This window comes from Manis pentadactyla, chromosome 2 (assembly GCF_030020395.1).
Source record: "Manis pentadactyla isolate mManPen7 chromosome 2, mManPen7.hap1, whole genome shotgun sequence".
NCBI lineage: Eukaryota > Metazoa > Chordata > Mammalia > Pholidota > Manidae > Manis > Manis pentadactyla.
The window spans coordinates 186358950-186378139 of NC_080020.1; the positions used below are offsets into that span (position 1 = coordinate 186358950).

The 19190-nt window shown below is 37.6% G+C and overlaps 1 long non-coding RNA gene across 1 annotated transcript in view; it reads right to left on the reverse strand.

Annotated features, from left to right (window-relative positions):
* Window positions 1-931: 931 nt before the first annotated feature.
* LOC130682588 (uncharacterized) overlaps window positions 932-19190 on the reverse strand; it is a 115408-nt gene continuing 97149 nt past the window's right edge. Inside the window, exon 3 of the long non-coding RNA XR_008995839.1 lies at window positions 932-1118. This is a non-coding gene — a long non-coding RNA (uncharacterized LOC130682588). The remainder of the gene's footprint in view (window positions 1119-19190) is intronic.

Genomic DNA, 19190 nt, shown 5'->3' on the forward strand with positions numbered 1-19190 from the left:
TGTGGGCACTTCAGTGGGAAGTAGATGCACAAACCCAGTTGGAATGCCATTACCGATGAAGGGGTGACAGTGGGTCTGTTGGACAGGGACTCAGCAATGATCACAGTAAGTACATAGTTGCAGTTCAGGTCTTCATTGCTTCTTGCTTCCTTCCCTCCTCAGTCTCCACATCTCAATCTCCAGCATCACCACAATGTTGCCAAATCTTTTTAAAATACAGACTCAGTGCCTCCTTAAGCTTTTGCTTGGTTTTCTACATATATTAACAAAATGCAAATCCCTCGGTCTTCCTCTGTCAGTCCTTTACACAGTGGTCCAAGTTAATCTTTCCAGCTTTGTTTCCTGATGCCTGTATTTCTCCATCTACCCACCACACACGGGCATCATATGCGCTCAGCTACACAAATAAATGTACCAGCAACTTCCACAATTCTAAGCCTTGTACTCACTCCTCCTTGAACCTAGAATAATGTCCTCTCTATTCCCGTCTAGCTGCTACGATCTCATTTATCCTTCTACACACTTCGACTGCTACCTCCATGCTGAAGCCACATACTGAATTTGTCACTCACTCCTTTGTACAACATCCAGGCATCAAAATATCCCCAGAAAAGAGACTAAAGTATGCCTCTCTGGCAGAACTGCCCTCAGAGAGAAAAACAGCTACCATTGTAAGCTTTTTGTCATTATCTGATTTTTTAAAATATGGTCATGATATAGTAAATATGATTATGCATAACTGGTTACATTAAATTAATTTAATTAAATGTAAGAATAATATTATCTATTTGTATTAAATGTATATATAAATATCAAATTAAATATTCCACGTGAGAGTAATACCACCTACCTAATGAAGTTGTTATTACGGTTACATGAAAAAATAGGTACAAAGCATACAGCTTAATATAGGAAAAAAAGTTAATAAATGTCATTTACCTTGACATCCCTTTACATCCCCCACCTTTACTTGTTCATTCATGAAACAAATATTTATTACTTACTATATGCCAGGCACTGTGCTAGGACACCGTGAAGAAGGGAGGCAGGATTGCAGTTTGTGGAAGAGATGGGGGTAAGCAGGAATCAGTAGACAGATTGCTCCCCAAGGGTTGAGTCTGTGGAATTGCAGATGAATTTTAAATGACTGCATACATATTACATGAAAGATTAGCTTAGACACACATTTATAGTTTTTATCATACTTAATTTCCTAACAAGAAATTGGTGCAATGCCTGCTAGTAGGTGTCAGCAATCTAAAGACATATGGAGATCACTGTGGGATATTTTCCCTTCTTATTAGTGACCATAGATTTAAGGTTACAATAGTTACTAATTTCTTCAGGCCATATTAATTTATGAAATATACACATATATGCATGTTATTAGATCACAGAAATGTATATCTTCAAATATAATTCTGTTGAAAGCTTGACACTCTCTGAATGAGAAAATAGCCCCTGAATGGATAATTTGGTAATTTTAATAGAGTTTATTGAGATTTTTAAAGACAGTTGCTTTTTCTTAATACTATTTGATGATTAATGACACATTGATAGAGAATTAACAGCTATCTTGTTTATACAATTCATTTAAAGGGCTGTTAAGCCCCAAGCTATGATTTAAAAAATGATCTAGGCTCAGTTTAGCATTCATTACATTAAACATCTCAGCCAATGGCAGACCAGAAAAGTAAATATCACTTCATCAACAAAACACAGAACCACTAATTGACAGCTGGCAGAGTCCAATCAGATATCTCTGCAGACAACTGACTGGCCTCTTTTGTAGCATCTGTTTTATTTTGCTTAACAACTCTGCTCCTTTCATTTGCTCTTCTAGAAAAGAGAGCAGAAAGGATAGCATGTAAACCAGCAAAATAAAATGTTAAGTCTGTGTCTATATATAGTCTTAGTTGGTGGGAAACAGAGGCCATGGTTTTATTTATGATTTATCCCAAAACTCCTGAGGGAGAAGTATAAAATTTAGTCAAGTGTCAGGGTCTAAGTTTGGACACTCTGATGTCAGGTATGCAGATTTTAACAAACACAACTGAAATGAAACATGAAAGAATCAAAATAATTTGTGTAGAAAAAGTTATTACAAATCTAGGCTATATTGTTAAGTGTTTATGTGGGGAGATGATGTAGGAATTCAGTAATCTCTCCCAAATATTGTTTTTGTTTTTGAAAGGCCCAAAATTCTTTATTTCTTTTCTTCCATTTAATTTGTGATTAGTTTAGCTGATCAGGAAATGCTCACCTAGTGGAATGCACAAGGGAGGAGAATGGTGTTTTAGATTTAGGATTTCTTTTGTTACACACCCATCCAATTTCTATAGTTAGTCACAGCCTCATCCACCCTACCCTGTCCCTCTGCCACAGCCCCACAAACAAAGAAAAAGAAGGAAAAGAAGGGAGAGAGGACAGAAGAACCAGAGGGAGAAGGGAAAAGACCAGTCATTTAATATGTTTGCCTACATGGCATTCTACCCTTGAACCTTCCAAATGCAACTTTATACATTGTCTTTTGACATTATGCAGTTTGGAATCCTGAAAGCTCTCAGTTTAGACAACTAAATTATTGCTTGTCAATTTAGTTTGGGATGAAAGACAGGTGTTTTGTTTCACAGTAAAACTCCATTTAGAGTTTACATAGGCTCTAAATCCAATCCCAGCTTCTTGTTGTGGGCTGGCTTTGAAGTGTATCACAGTAGGAATTATCAGTCAGGGCTCCAGCAGTCAATCCACCCAAGATCCTTCACCCTGGTTCCTCTCGATGGGCACGCCTAATGCCGTTTAAAAGCAATTGAGATAAAGACTCCTTCAGCTCCAAGGGTTAGAGTTCTTGCTGATACCTCACTACCATTTTGCCTCCAACAAAGAACTAAACTGAGCAAAGTTGAAAATCCCTATTAGTCTTCCGAGGAACCAATGCGACAGTCTGATTCTTTAGGAAACATTCATTAGGATTGTTTTAATCTATTGAACAGTTACCTCTTTCACATTTCCATTTCAGTGAAATGATGTAGTGGACCTTCTCTTAACAGGAAATTTTCCTGTAGTACATATGCATGTGTTACTCTGATCTGAGGAATTTAACATAAAAGGCCCAGCAGAGTGGCTACAATTATTCCATTACAAGTTGAAAAATAAAACCTTTCTATACACTTCTTCATTTGTCTACCCTCCTCCACTCTGCTATGGTTTCACCATTTCTAGTATCATCTATTCTAATCTGTGATAATGAAAACCAGTCACTCATACCTATTACCAGGGTATGAGAGAGCTCTCAATAAGTCTAAGGAAAACCATAGCTCTGGTATCACATTGTTTTCCTTCTACAGTGGAAAGTGAGTAGTGGGACCATTATTTAACATGGCTGAGACTAGCTTATACATAGAACTCATAATACTTACTGTTAACAAATCAAAACACTTTTTTTTTTTAGTATTTCCTTTGTTTCCAATGCATTTTAAAGCAATGGAGGTTTTAAGGTGAAAGAAGCCTTAGTTTAATATCATTTCCAACTTTACAACCATTTTAAAGATGAGGTTAAGTAACTTGATAAGATCAAAAATTCAAATAGTTCACAGCAGAGCCAGGATTAGATCCAGCTTTTCTGAATGAAAAATTAGTTCTTGTTAAATCACATAGTCTTGAATTGAATTTTTCATGCAAATAATGTTTAGAATTCTTCATGGGGTTGCATAAGTCTGTTATGATCAAGTTTTGGGTCCTATGTAGGCATGGAAAATTTCTAGTTAAGGTTTAATTCAGAGAATATTATAAGCACATATTTATCATAGTTACATAAATTCAGTTCCACTTTGAATGTAGTAGTAGCTTTTTTACTTTTTTTCTTTCCTGAAAGTGCTTAGATTAGAATGGAGGCTTGTGAAAAAGTTCTATATGAGCTTCAATAAATTAATAAATCTCTTTCAATGGATCTGTAAAGCATCTTAAAGATAAAAGCACTATCTTATTTATTATCAGTCTTTCAGTGCCTAGCATAATGCCTTATCCATAAAAAGTCCCTAATTTGTTGAATTTCTAATTTGATGTGTTTGATTCAAGTTATTGATCCTATATTATCTATAATTCATCTGACTAGCTATAAACTATATTAATTTCTTTGGGCTAATTTGCCTATTAACCAGTCAAACTGTTACTGGTCCATCCTGGCCTTAATGTTCAGCTAGAAGCAAAATGATAAGATAAGGGCATGACTTCACCAAATCTCCTTTATTTGGCTATTATAGGATGTATAGTAGGGGGAGATAAAAATAAGAATAGTTGGGTTTTCTTGAAGTCTTAAAAATTTCCTGTATTGAAATAGACAAAATATCTAACTACAGTCCGGAAATAAATGACCAGATATGTTTTCCATGTGTCAAACGAAAACAGTAATACTAAACTACTGTGAAAAACCAAATGCGATTAGATGTGACAGTAATGAAAATGTTAAAAGCAGGTAAACAGAAGGACATTGGGAGTAGAAATCATAACAAAAATAGTAACCCTGGGGTATACTGCATATTCTGGGGGTCAGAGTGAGGATCTTGGGTTCTTCTAGAGAAAGAGTTCTTCAGGTTCTGGGGCCAATGAATCAAGACATAAAACATATAGTAATTGACAACGAGGGTATCCCTACTGGCCTTTCACTCTTACTCTGCCTATAAAAAAGAACTTCATTCAAATGCATGGTTGACAATGAAATGGAAGTTTCATTACATTGCCCTACTTATGACCTCACAGTTGACCTCCATGTCACCCCTCAGCCAAAATATTAGAGGATTCACTAAACGCAGTTTTAAGTTAGATTCAGCCAAGTTTTCCGAAAAGAAAGCCAGAGTATTGTATTTTCAGTGGTTGTCTTTTAATTCTGTGGTTGAGGGCTCCTGTGACATGATTAGCTTTAATGATATGATTAATTTATCAGTCTACTGCCAACATTTTTTTCATTCTTCATTTTCCAGGTATCTCCTAAGCTGTTAGGAACAAGCTATCTATTTTTCCTTGTATTGCAGAAGGTTAGTATTATTGAATTAGTTTTAGAATTTATCTGGATAAAAGGTAAGTGAAGAGGTTAGGATTAAAACCCAAATAGAGAGTGTGGTATGGGTGAATTTTCAGTCTGACCTTTCTCTGCTTATCTGAGGATAAATCAGTTAACTGTTTAAGGAATCAATCAAATCTAGAAGGTACACACTACATAGTTAAGCAAATTGTTTGTTTTTGATGATTTTTTTTAAGCAAACTTGTTTTCTTTAGCTTTTTTTTTTGAAGGCAATAAGAAATCATACAAGCACAATGCAAATCAGTTAATTTATTAAAAGCAGGTCAGTCAAAACTGTCCTTCGGCATTACATATATCAGTTGAGTCCTTGCTTTTTACCATGAACATTTATTTCCCCAGTTTTTTGAAACCCCTGAAAACACATATACCAGATATTATGCAAAAGACTGAATATGGTTTACATACATTTATACTACTATTTTTCTAACAGAACAGCTTAATTTCATTTTAAATGCATGATTACATGCATAACTTACACGTAGTTATTTGCTACCATGTAAAATGGCCTGAGACTTTTTTGAATTAAAGAAGATATTCTTGAGTAAAAATATTGGAAACAATGGCTTGAATCAAATGTCATTTATTTTTTCCAGTCTTCAGTCATTATGCCATAAAGTAGGTACATGTCTGACTTTCCTCTTCAGGAAACTATGTTTGCCAAATAGTCATTTTAGGGACTTCCTAAACAAAAAACTCATATATTTTTTTCTCTTTGACCTATAGATCTTGAAACACATCTGAACTACCTCTTAATTATCTTTAGGAGCTGTAGAGAGTTGTTAGGTATCCCAGTTATGGTTCTGTGGTCACGTGGCACTTATATTTGAATGGAAGATTTTATCAACTTAATGAATGCTGGATCCTTCAAAAAGTGATTTTTAATAACATAAAGGTCAACTCTAAAATTTTGTATTCATTGGTTTCTACAAGATGAAGTCCAAATTCATTGAAATAGTATTTAAACTTCCTGACAATTTGGTCTCAATCTATCAGCACTTTATATACTAGAGTAGGTATTGGTAAACTTTTTCTGTAAACATTCAGAGAGTAAATATTTTAGGCCATGTGGGCCATACAGATTGGGTCACTACCATCAATTCTGCTGTGTAACACAAAGGTAACCATACAGAATATGTAAGTGAATGGGTGTTGCTGTGTTCCAATAAAACTTTATTTATGGAAACTGAAATTTGAATTTCATATCATTTTCACATGTCACAAAATTAGTCTTCTTTTGATTTTTTTTCTACCATGTAAAAGTTTTTAAAACATTCTTAGCTTGTAGTTTGTACAAAAATAGATAATGATCTGGATTTGGCATGTGGACTGTATTTTGCTGAACCTTATATTAGGGTCCCAGAGAAGTTCATATTTATTCTGAACATACCCCAGAAGTTCCTATGTTTCCATACCTCTCCTTATATGGTTTCTATATTCTACATCTTTCTCTTTTTACTTTGCCTAACTAAATAAACATTATTCTTGTGAAACTGAGCTCAAGCGACACTATCTCTGAGAAGCCTTCCATGATTAGAACTCACCCTTCCATGCCGAATCAAATTCTTATTCCACTGGATTCCAATACTACTTTGTACATTCTTGTTATAAGAACATGAAAAACTTAGGTGTCTGCTAAATATTTCTTGAACAAATGAGTACATGAATAAATGAATGATGGAGACACAAATGAAGGATTGGTGACAAAATTGTTCCCTGAGCTATTTTCACATCCCGAATATGAGCTTTACAGGGCAGCTAGTTGTACTCAACTTTTTATCCCAAGGCCTGAAAAGCGTTTGGCTCATGATAATATTTTAGTAGCTTTTTAGAATTAATGTTTTGAGGGTATATCTCAGAGACACACCTATGGAGAATAGATTTATTCTTTGTGGACATTCTTATGTTTTGGGGTTGAAATAGTTCAGTCTGATTCTGTACAGAATTGCCATACCTAGACCCCTGAAGCTAAGTTAGGAATACAAACAACCACTTTTCTGTCACTACTTGTAGACATATGCTTGTTTACGTTTAGCTAATTAAAATTAATCACCCTAGATCTTCCTTCCCTTCAAGGGCATTACTTCCCATTAACTTCAGTGAAGCTTGTTTGACTTCAATGGAAGTTTTTTTACCTGTGTAGGGACAGTGAGGAATCAGGACAAATATCTTTAAGGATGTCATTTGTCACCATGAACAAAAGAATTGAGATCCTTAGGCATGAGGCACGGTAGCACACTTCATATGCCTCTCTTAATTCTATCCTTGCTGACAACCCATGACTGCCACATAAAAGGAAGCATCAGAATTATAATTGAATGGTTCTGAAATATCAGAGACGGGGCCTCTGAAAAGGAGGTTCACAAACTTATTCTTTGGCAAGGTTAGTAATTTGAGTAACTACATGCGGCCTGAACACTGTTGACAGCATGTCCAGCGCAACAGCATATGCATTCGCTTTGAGTTGGTGTTGAAGAGGAAAGCATGGTAGCTTAACTTTATTCCTCCAGCACAGTTTTCTTTGACAACTTCCACTATTCAGAACACCCCTGAGAAACAGAAAGTTAAAGAGAGAGAAAGGCATCTGTGCAACCACAGTGATATCATAGAATCCATGCTTTACAACTTGAACATTTTATTGGTAATACAGTTATTTCATGCAGAGTGTGAGATATTAGGAGTGCTTGGCAAAATAGGGGTGCCAGTCTGGTGCACCCTGGTGCCAATGGGATGCAAAATTTCACATATTTTAAAGGTTCTCTAGATATCAAAATTTAAGTCAAGCTAGGCTTGTTGTTTCTAAGGCACTAAATTAATTATAGGCACAGCGTGAAGGCCTCCCAAAGATGACTGGTCCAGAATTCCCCCTTAAATCTAGCATATAGCAACTAACTGCTTCAACTGTACCTTTATAAGACTATTTGCAATATTAAGTGAGATTTTATGTATATATCCCCAGCTCTAGGGTTTTGGCACTCAGTTCCTTCTTGACATCCTTAGCTCTTTGGAATCAAATAGAATTATTAGCTGAATAACCTGGAAAAAATACACAGCAAAGGATCACAGAGCAACCCACATCCACCCAGATGGAGAAGAGGGTATAAGGAAAAAAACAGTATTTATTCAATTCCAAGTCTTACAGTGGGGGCTTTAATATGTCATCTCATTTAAATGTCCTAAACAGTCCAATAAATAAGGTGTTACTGCCTGTAATGATAGTTGTAGTTTATAATTAAAAATTTTTAAATGTAATTATAAAAAGGACTGTTCCCTAAACCATATTCATCCTCTGCTTGTCCTAGTTAATTAGTTTCTCTCCATCTAAACAAAATACCTGTTCTTACCCAAAATTCCATCATTAAAGTCACCATCTTAGTTTAAGACACTGTCTCTATAAAAATCTTCTATTAAAGTGCACTTTGCCTGGGTCAGATAAACACTAAGTCATTGCAAGGCAGTAAAACTTTGACAGAAATCAGGTAGTCAGACTCGAATAGTGTTGCCTTTGAGAGAAAAAGGGAAAATGGAACTCTGAGAGAAAGGTAGATCTTAGATGTAGAAACCAGGAACAATCCAGGTACTTGGGGTGCTAGCCCGCGCTGGCTAGTGTGTGTGCTGCGGTTCGGAGTGGTTGAGGACTGTGTGGATAACATAAGCACCCTGGGTAAGGATGCACCAAAATCAAATTCCATGTGCTTCACATTTCTGACAAGGACAAAAGGCATCACAGCAAACATAAAACCCTCCTCTCTGGTTGGACAAGTCTCCAGCCAGAAGGTCCTCTGCCTTCGCTTGTATTGGCTCTCCGGTGCAGCAGCAGATAAGCATTGTGTGGGCTTCAAGGCAGGCACTCCACTGCAAAACTGAAGAATTATAGTATTAGTCACCATAATCAATGTTAAAGCCTAAGGCTGGATTTGGATGGGAAGCTGAGCCAATCTTTCAATCAACGAATGAGACATTTCTATTGGCAGAAGTTTCTTAGTTCCATTTCTCAGATTCAGGGAGAGTACTCTCTGGAGAATTTATTTCTTATTGTTTTTGCTTCTTCTCATTGTTTTTCTCCATAGAGTAGCTTAGAAAATTTCCTTTTAACCTCTGCCTCTGATGCCTATGTAAAGGTAGTAGGATCCCCTATATGTATACATTCATATATAATTTCTCTCTATATGGATCATTTCAACTCATCCAGATTCAAATGTGTTATCTCATACAGTGTTTCCCAGACTCTTCTGATGACAACTGTTAAAAACACCGATCTCTGAGCTCTAGAACCCACGCCTGCTGAGAGAGGCTGGCAGTCTGCACAGTTAACACATAGATGGTTGTCGCCACTGAGCCATCGCCACCAGACCTGCTCCTCTTCCTGTGTTTCCTGCACAGAGCCTAACACTTGGGGACATACCACTCAATAAAACTTCAATGGAATGAATGAATATATCTCACAGTTTCTGTAATATCAAGTGGCCAGTCTATTTCTCCAGCATCCACCCGGTTAGTCCTCAAAGTCTGCTGACCTTACCTTTATGAGAATCTTGGATGATCCCCTCCTTCCGATTCTCATTCTGCTATCCTAACTGAGGTTCTTTCCATCTCCTCCCTGAAGTAGATCCACAGCTGCTTAATTAATCTTTTTCTTTATGGCCTCTTCCACTGTTAGCTAACCCTTCAAGTTCCACCAAAGGAATCTTCTTAAAATGCAGATCATTACATTGCTTGAAGATCTTTCAACAATCCACCCTTCTCCCTGTAAACCTGCAGTAGTGTCTCCAATGCCCAGAACCTGGCATAAAATAAACCCTAAAATTTAGAGATGTAATTTGCACTCAAAGCTCTTCAAAACCTGTCTCAAGCTAACTTTCCAGTTCCACCACTTGTCTCCACTTGCATCTCCTTCAGTGCCGCTGCAGCCCCCACACAAGCCCACACCCTGCTCCTTGCATTTCCCTTCCATTTGCATTCTTTTCGCTTTCCTTGTTCAGGCTGTGGTTTCTGCCTCACATACCCATTCGTTTCCCTCCTCTTTCTCTCCCCAAGTAGGTAATCTCATTCCAGCCATGGAGGAACTACCTCAAATTTTTCTAAGCCTCTCTCTTGAGCCATGTTAGCAGGGCTACCTGAGCCAGATCAGGGTCTTTTTGAGTCCTGACCTCTGTCTCTCTTTTGGGGTGCTATGACATTCCCTGCAACCATGGGGTTAAACAGATGCCTCAGGAGGTCTGGGGCTTGAGCTTATGGTCATCCTGGGGCCCATATGGCCAGCCAGTTCCAAGAGAGTAAGTGGTGAATGGATTTCTCCTGCTGGTCAGTTCAGTATTTCTTTTGGGGTACCAGGTAATAAAGGTAAGACTCTAAAGTCAGACACAACAAGGAGTACCTATCCTCTGCCAACCTTTGGCTTAAGCCATGTACGTGACCCATGTGTTAACTCTCATCCATGTTCTGACCAACCACAGATGCCACCTTCAGTCTGTAGTAACTGAAGGTGGTGAGGGTAACTACACCTCATGCACCCATCATTAGTGCATTCAGAGAAGTCACCCTATCCCTTCCTCAGGCTTTGCGCTGCATATCAGACAGTCCTGAAGGTGGCCACAACTGTCTCCTCTGAAGGCTTCAAAGATCATTGCTCCACAATGCCAAAAGGTCCTTCCCATGAATGTTCTGATGATTAGTTGTTTAATTGATATGCTCACATCATACTATCCTAGGTAGGTTTAAGCCATGCTGATCCAAGGACAGACATTTGTTCTACAAATGGGACCATTCTTCCTGCTCAGCACCTCGTCCCTTGTTTGCTCCACCTTGCTGGTAGAGGAGTGTGGCAAGTGGAGGTGCAGACAACATTGGAAGAGATCACATTCAGGGAACAGTGACTATAGCCCAGTTAGTTTAAGAGAAAAACATGCTGGAAGATGTACTGCTCCACATGTGCACAAAAGAATTTTGAACTGGAAATTCAACATGATCAGGAAGTAAGTTATTCTTCACATTTTTTTACATACTCTAGGCAAGTCTTATATTTGTGGTTGTCATCAATGAAAAAAACCTCTTTTGAGAGAACTCTCAGAAACCAGGTACTCACAGACAGTGCAGTCAGTGCTGAGGTGGCATAAGTAATATTGCAACTAGTTATACATTTAAAAATAGTACTGGGAACCTGCAGAAGCAAGAGCCATACTGTTCCGATATGTACAGGTTCCAAAGAGTCATGGCATTATAAGTAATAACAGCATTGCTATCTTTTTCTCATGGTGGAAATTGTGCTTTTAGTCAGAAACAGTAAGTCTTAAAATTAAGAAAAATAGAAGAAAAAACTTGAGAGAAAGTTTCCTGCATTTGATCAGAAAGAAATGGTACATGGGCACTGAAACATTTACATAGACATTGATTGCACAAGAAAAAAATGCCTACTTTTTTTTCCTACCCCTTTTTCTAAATCTTCAGTGATTGGCCCTTTAATTTGTAATATTATTTAAATGGTTATATAGAAAGAAGGTCCTGCATACCTTAGGGACAGCCTTGTTGGTCATGTACTGTGCTAAGCAATTTATGTGCACCACCTATTTTCATGTTCAGAACAATTCTATGAGACAGTTAATATTTTACTACATAGAAAATGAAATCTAGAGAAATTAAGCAGTTTGCCCATGCATACAGTTAGTAAATGGCTGAACCAAGATTCTATTCAGGACAACCTGATTCTGATGTATATATATGTAAACCTTAGTAAACCTAGAACAATTCTATCCAAGCCAAGCTGTAGTTCCTGGATTTAGGATTACCCTTTTTTGTTGTGGGGATTATTGTCATTATTATCACCATTACTATCATCAAAAAAATATTTGTTGAATATTAGCTATGTGCCAGACATATTCTAAGCATTTTATGTGCATTATTTATTAAACAATTTTAACAACCAAGTGAGGTACATATCAATAACTATATAAATGGAGAAATTGAGGACCAAAGTGGTTAGGTAACTTGCTCAAGGTTACTAGGCTATCATTGGTAGAGTGGAAATCAAACAAGCCGCTTTAGAGCCCATGGAAATCAGAACCAAATATTCTAGTTTGGTGACTTCAACCTATATTTCTGAACTAAATTGGTACTTACTAGACACACAGCATCACAAACCATAACATATATATGACTAGAATTGATCTATGGTTTGCTCTCTGGTCTGGTGATTCTTTCCATTTATTTTCACAGGTCTTGGCAGAATCTGAAAACTTAGCATGGCCAGAAGTGCCACTTCCGGTTCTTGTAGATACAGCCTTACTGGAAAGAGTCACATAGTCCAAAGGGGCAGATTTGCAGCTGGTTGTGGTGGGGTCACAGGGATGGAGCCACAGCTTCAGTCACCACTGAGGGAGAACACCTCAAATTTGAATACATTTTAATTCAAAAATATGAAATCATTCATTCATAAGGAATTCATGTGTGTGACCATATGTATGTGTGCAAATATATGTGTCTATCCTGTTTCTTGCATATTGATTTTTTGCTTATTACAGTATTTCCATTTCCATATATGAATAGGAGGTTTTATAACTGAAGGTGTATATTTAGACATAACACAGATATAAGGAATTTATAAAATATCATGCTTGCTATAGATGTCTTAGCTTAGATGCAAATACAACAAAACACAAATATCTGGCCAAAATTCAATAACAATAGCAATAGCCATACATGTAGTACTATTTAAAAAATTCAGATAATTGACTAAAAATTTCAATTTTCATTCAGATACCTACTACCATGCTTTTTATCATTTGATTTTTATTTTTCACTACTAGGAGCAACAAATATTTTACTCCTTCAAATACTCTTAGCAATAACATACCTACAAAAAAGCTGTAATAAAAATCTAATGGCTTAGAGATTTACAAATGATCATTTTTATATTAATTTTTTTTTTCATTCAGAGCAAAAATTCTGATTCTTTTACCCCCATCAATTCCCAGTTTTGTTTCAAGATTCCACTGATCATTTACAAATGGTGAAAACCTCTTTAGCCTGCCCTATATTTCATCAGGTGACCGAACTCTGCATTTTGATTTCTAAATGGGAGATAGATGTACTGTAATGAAAACACAAAGAAACAGGTTTATAACTTGGTACATTATGGCACCAGGTTCAAAGCAGTGCTGTACGCCTTTGTTTCTGACTCATGCAGATAAACTCTAGCATTTTCTAGGACTGTAACGATGCAGAATATGAAGGAGGAAAAAAAGAAAGAGAAGGAAAGAAAATGAATTAAAACAAAGCAAAACTCTAGGGATGGTTTAGGCTGCAGGGTATTTTCCCAGAGTTCCGTCCAAGAATAATCTAGTAAAAATGTGGACAGAGAACCACCGACCCCTGCTTTCCCCCGAACATATGCAGCTCTGATCAGTCTGGTATTTCAAGAGAAACAAGGTCCTGAACCCGAGTCCTCAGACACATAACAAAGCGCACTTCACAGCTGTGATGCACGGCGACGATCGGCACTGAGGCCTGAGTGGGCCCCAAGACAATGCCTCCTTTATCACCCAGAGGACAAATATCTAGACAGCAATATTTTCTGCTTGAATGCTTCAAGCAGCTCGGGCAACTCCTGACTGAAAGGGAAAACTGAGCTCAGAGTGTTTGCTGAGTGATTATTTTAATTTACTACTTGATGTAAATCTAAATGAACTGACACCCAGCTCGAGATGGACAGAAAACAATCATTGCGGAGGGTGGGGGGCTGTGGGAATGAAGGGGGGTGCACAGGAGAGGGGCTGATGTTACGCTGGCGTTTGAGGTTTAGTGCGGGTTTAGCCAACTTCCGCAACGGCAGTGTTATAGATGGGGGGCAGGCTCAGCACTGCGGTTCCTTCTCTCAGCTACCATAATAAGTTCGGTAATTTTGTGCTGTTTATTTATCAGGCGAGGATAACAAAGGAAGCTGAGGAAGTCCGCTCTGGAGGCACCATGACAAAGCACCAGACAGAAAGCAGTCACGTGCGGGGAGATGAACAGAGACGCCACTTCTCAAGCACCTGATTATTCTTTCTCAGTATTTAGAAGCAAAAATTACCCTTAAGAAAAACAACGGCAAGCACAACACAAGCTATGCAGATGAGAAAATGTGGTAAGACAGGCACCGCAGAGAATTACAGGGCAACTTGACAACTAAGTTCTAATTCCTTTATAAAAGGCTATCTTTCTTTCATGTCAATTACTTGCCCAAACTTAGTGGTAGAGAGAGAATATATTTTTTTAAGGAATTGTTTGGTTCTCTCCTCCCCACTGTCACATTTGGCTCTAGTTTTTTAGAGTGGAAAGTTCTTCATATACAATGAATATTTCTGAGAACTAGATGGCAAAATCATAGCTGTGTCTGGCTAAGATGAACATCAGATTTCTTTGTGGTGCTTGTAAGATATTATACAAAGCATCATTTCTCTCTCCCCTCATGAAACACTATACTAAATAGTCACAGGACCAAGATATAGATTCCTATTTCCAGGTTTGTCTCTTCTGCCTAGAAATGACTTTAATGTCAGCCATGTCTGCCTAGCATCCCCTTTAGAAAAGTAGCAATGTTTGCTAATGAGCTTAATCCTTGTTGTTTGTAGCACTGTTATAAGTGGCACAGGGTATTGATATAAATCCCCATGCATGATTCTGAAAATATGTCCAATAGAGAAAAAATATATCACCCCTGGTTCTCCACAATCACAGTATAGAACCAATTTATGGTTTCTATCATTTTTCCTTGTCCTTACCAACCAGTCTGAGTAGTGTATTTGTATAGATCTAGACAAATAATTGGACAAATATATATATGTAATATAGTGTTCATATCTTTATTTAGTGAATGAAACATTGATACACACACACACACACACATCTGTTGGGTACAATGCCAAGCTATTTCTATGGATATGGGTCACTGCCTTTCTAACTAGGAGCCCTGGAGTTCTCTGTAATGACCTTGGACACTGCCATGGGGCTCCCGCCTATGGTGAGCAAGGAAAAACCAGAAGAGTGGGTCGTCCATAGGTATTTTTATCTTTTTTACATGTTGGGGTTGTTGAAATTTTGAGTAAGATTTTATTTCAGAGAAAGCAATGAAGTCTTTGTTTTTAAAAAAGATTTTTTTAAAGAGAGGATTTTCTTAGAAAAACTGCCCTAGGTTGTCCTTAAAACACTATGTGAAAAGTAATGGAAAAAACACAGTCACCTGTCCAGATGCTATCACTACAGGATGCCTAATGCCTTGTGGATGAGACACACATTGGTATTGTCTCTGATATAAAGCTAAAACATTTGCAACAATACCTGTTCCTTTTTTGTCTCTGACCATCTCTATTTATATATTTAGGTACATATATGCAGTGTGGTACCCCAGTAAAATTGTTTTCAGTATCCTTCCATGTCTATTTTAATGCCTTTCTGGTGATAGGTTACTTGTTTATCATTTTGTATATCTTAGCAGCTCGTAGGTGTACTTAGGTGCTGAGGATTCAGACGTGATTAGAATAGGACCCCAGAATTAGTTTGATTCATACTTGTTTTATTTAGGAAGCATAGTAGGATGGGTGAATTATGTCAGATAGATTGGGGCTGGGCATATAAGTCCTTTCTGTAGCACAAAAAAATGTCATAAATGGCCCCCATGCCTCAGTTATTGGGGGATTCCCATTTTGTGAATCAAAATTGAAGCACTCCATTGTCAGTAAGGTTAAAATATACCTCTTTACAATACCATGTCAAATTTGCAGGTAAGGTACACAACTTGCAAAACCCAGCTATCAATTCTTAACACATTTCTTTTTCAGAAAACTAATTGATGCTTAGAGCTTAGACCCTAGAGCAATCTTTGTAGGAGAAATACGGCTTCCTTCTGCTTTTTTAGGGCATGAAGAAGTTGACTCACAACATGGCCCTTTTGAATGTCTCCAACAGTGTCACAAAGAAGAAATTGTTGTCTTGGCTTATAGTTTTATCTGACTATGATTTATAGGCAAAGAGTAGCAGAAAGAGAAAAGAACAGATTTGATTGAGTAATACAAGAGAACGTATTTGATTGAATAATCAAAATAGAAATTTTCTTCTAGATTATCATTCCTCACTCACACAAACTTGGACAAGCCCAAGTAGGCACTTTAACAGGCTTTTAAAATAACTCTTTCATAATACAGTAGACCATACAAGACTGTTTAGATTATTTTATTTCCATAATAAACCCTCATTAGGTATATTTATCTAATGATATGACAGAACTGAAGGGAAAGGGAATATAAAATAATATGTGCGTGTGTTAAACATTAGCCCTTGCAGATTTATAAATAAATTACAGATAATTTATAGAATCATGTCATATTTATAATTGCATGTTTAAAGCAATCTTCTTATGGTAATTGCATTGTATGGCCAACTCTAAGAAGGGGGAAATTATAAATTTGTATTTCCAGAGTTTACTGAGATGTGCTGTCTTTTTTAGGTAAAATTGTATTGTGTAAAATTCAAAGTGGAAAATGGAGCTTCTATTTCTGTGTGACTCATACTCCATTACTAAACATTCCAAAAGCAGAGCATAAAAAATTAAATGTTCACTATTTCTCAAAGAGGTCATTGCTTAAATTCCAAATTAATTTTCAAACAAGTCTGCTACAAAAGAATCAATAAACTTTGTATGACAAAGCAAAACTCTACCGGTGCCTTCATGAGATATAATATACACATCATGCTTTGAGAAGAATGAAGAATTTCCCACACAGCCTTCCAATATGTGTTGGTACTCATAATTCCTTCTGAAATTATTTCAACATAGACACAAGAGTGAGGCTATAAAGTGCCCAAAGAACCAAAAAGCCAAACCCACTGGTCCCAGATGCATCAGTTATTGTTAGAAAGTTTCTTCTTGACACCTTAGACAGGGACAGTTAGGTGAATTAACCTGTCATTGTGCTGAGAAGATAAAACACAGTATACTGTATACTTCTAAAAATATAACATAACCTTATGGGGTAGGTTGAAGGCCCTGTAAATTCATACTTTCAGAGGAGAAACTGATGCTTAAGATAATATACCCATATAAATTCATTCATTCAGCAAATATTAATATTCAGTAATTACCTACTCCCAGGCATTGTTCAAGGTGCTGGGAAAACATCTTTGAACAAAATAATGCCCCTGCCCTCAGGGAGTTCACATTTTAGCTTTAGAGAAAGAAAGTAAAATGATAAAGAAAAACAAGCTAAGGTATGGAGAAGAATAAGAAAGATAAGCATAGAGTAATAAAGGGAAGTACTTTAGACATAGTTAGGGATGTCCTGCCTAAACAGGAAACATTCGAGAGAAGGTGTTTATGAAATGAAGAAGCATGTAAAGATGTAGCCATAAATCATTTTAAACAGTGAGCTGGGAATAAAGCTGGTATGTGTTAGAACTGCAGGTATAAAACAGAATGAGAAAGGAGAAGAGAGGTGAGGGAAGAGGTCAGTCAGGATATGCAAGGTCATGTGGCAGTAACACACAGCCCTGCAATCTCAGTGGCTGAAGACACCAGAGGTTTATTTCTTACTCACACCATGTCTACCACAGTTAGTGGGGAGGTCCTGCAGTGTCAGCCTTGACCTGGGAGCCGGGGGCACAACAGCCACTGTCAGGAGTGTTGTCAGTTATAGTGGCAGGGGAAAGGAAACCTCAGAAGGGTCTTCTACCAGCAAGTAATATCCCAGCAAGGAACTGACACATCACTTCAGCAAACCAGTCATTGGCCAGATCTACTTAAACCACCACACTCAGTGATGGTGGGATGGGGAGAAGGGACAGCCATGGGCAGGAGTACAATTTTACCATGGGTCCAGTAAGCAGAGACCAATACACAGTTTGTAACCAGTATTAATGAATCCTATGGTAAAAATACTGGATTTTATTCCAGTGAAATGGGAAGCCATGAGAGCATTATGAGTTGCTTTTACAGGATCTTCTGGCTTTTGGGTGGAGAACATAGAGTTAAGGGGGCAAGAGGGAAGCAGAAAGATCAATGATTACATTACAGCAATAAGTAGGTGAGAGATAATAATGGCTTGGGCTAGGGTGGTGTGGTGTGGTGAGAAATGCTTGGATTTGGGATGCCATACAGAGTAAAGTTACGCCTGAGAGTATAAAAATAGCCTAATAAAACATACAGGGAGTAACAGTCTATGGCCCAACTGGGCAGAACAAATTCATTTTTAAATCACAGCATTGGCCAAACAAAACAAAATTTTTCAACTTCTGTAGTAAACCATGTTTCTTAGTTAAGTAAATCCAGTTTAAGTAAAAAATGAGTAAATAAAGCAACCAATTCACCAGTCCTTGGTCTGAAGAATTTTAATGATGCTGTAGCAGATACATGGTAACACATAAACCTGTATTAAAGCACTCACCTGCCAGATAAAAAATCAGCTTAATCAGAAGTGAAAGACTGATCTAACATCTATTCAAAACCCACTATATAATTTCTACCCCAACTGAATTGAATTTAATTATGTGAATCTTGTGATTCTAGGCTTAAAACATAGGCTACTAAGCCCTCGCCTTCACTGAATGGTGATGCTACCAACATCCAGTGTGCAAAGTTTAGTGTGTAAAGGATTACCTGACATGCATCAACGACAAACCTGTGTGCCCTCAGATCTGGGGTGGGGGGTGGGGGCATGGGAGCCAACATTTCCAGCAAGCACTCCATTTGGATGTAGGCCATCTAAGGACCATACCTTGAAAAACTGTGGCTCAGCCTAATTCTTCAAACAATTTACAAATTCGACTTTTATTGAACATGGAAAGAGCTTGTACAGTCTTACAATTCCCAGTAAGTTCCTATACTATTCTTGTATGTGGTCAGCAGCTATTATCACACTGAGCAGTGAGGGAGAAGTCTCGCAGGGAAGTGATCCACCAGACGCCATGGTTACCTGCTTGTTTCCTTCCCCCCTCCCTGCCTTCCTCCCTTCCTTCCCTTTCTCACTCCTGCTTTCCTGCTTTCCTTTTTTCCTTCCTGTCTCTCACCGCCCCCCAACACACACATTATTGAGCTCTTCCTACACAGTCTTCTAGGTGTGCCTAGAAGGTGTTAGGTTCCAGAAAC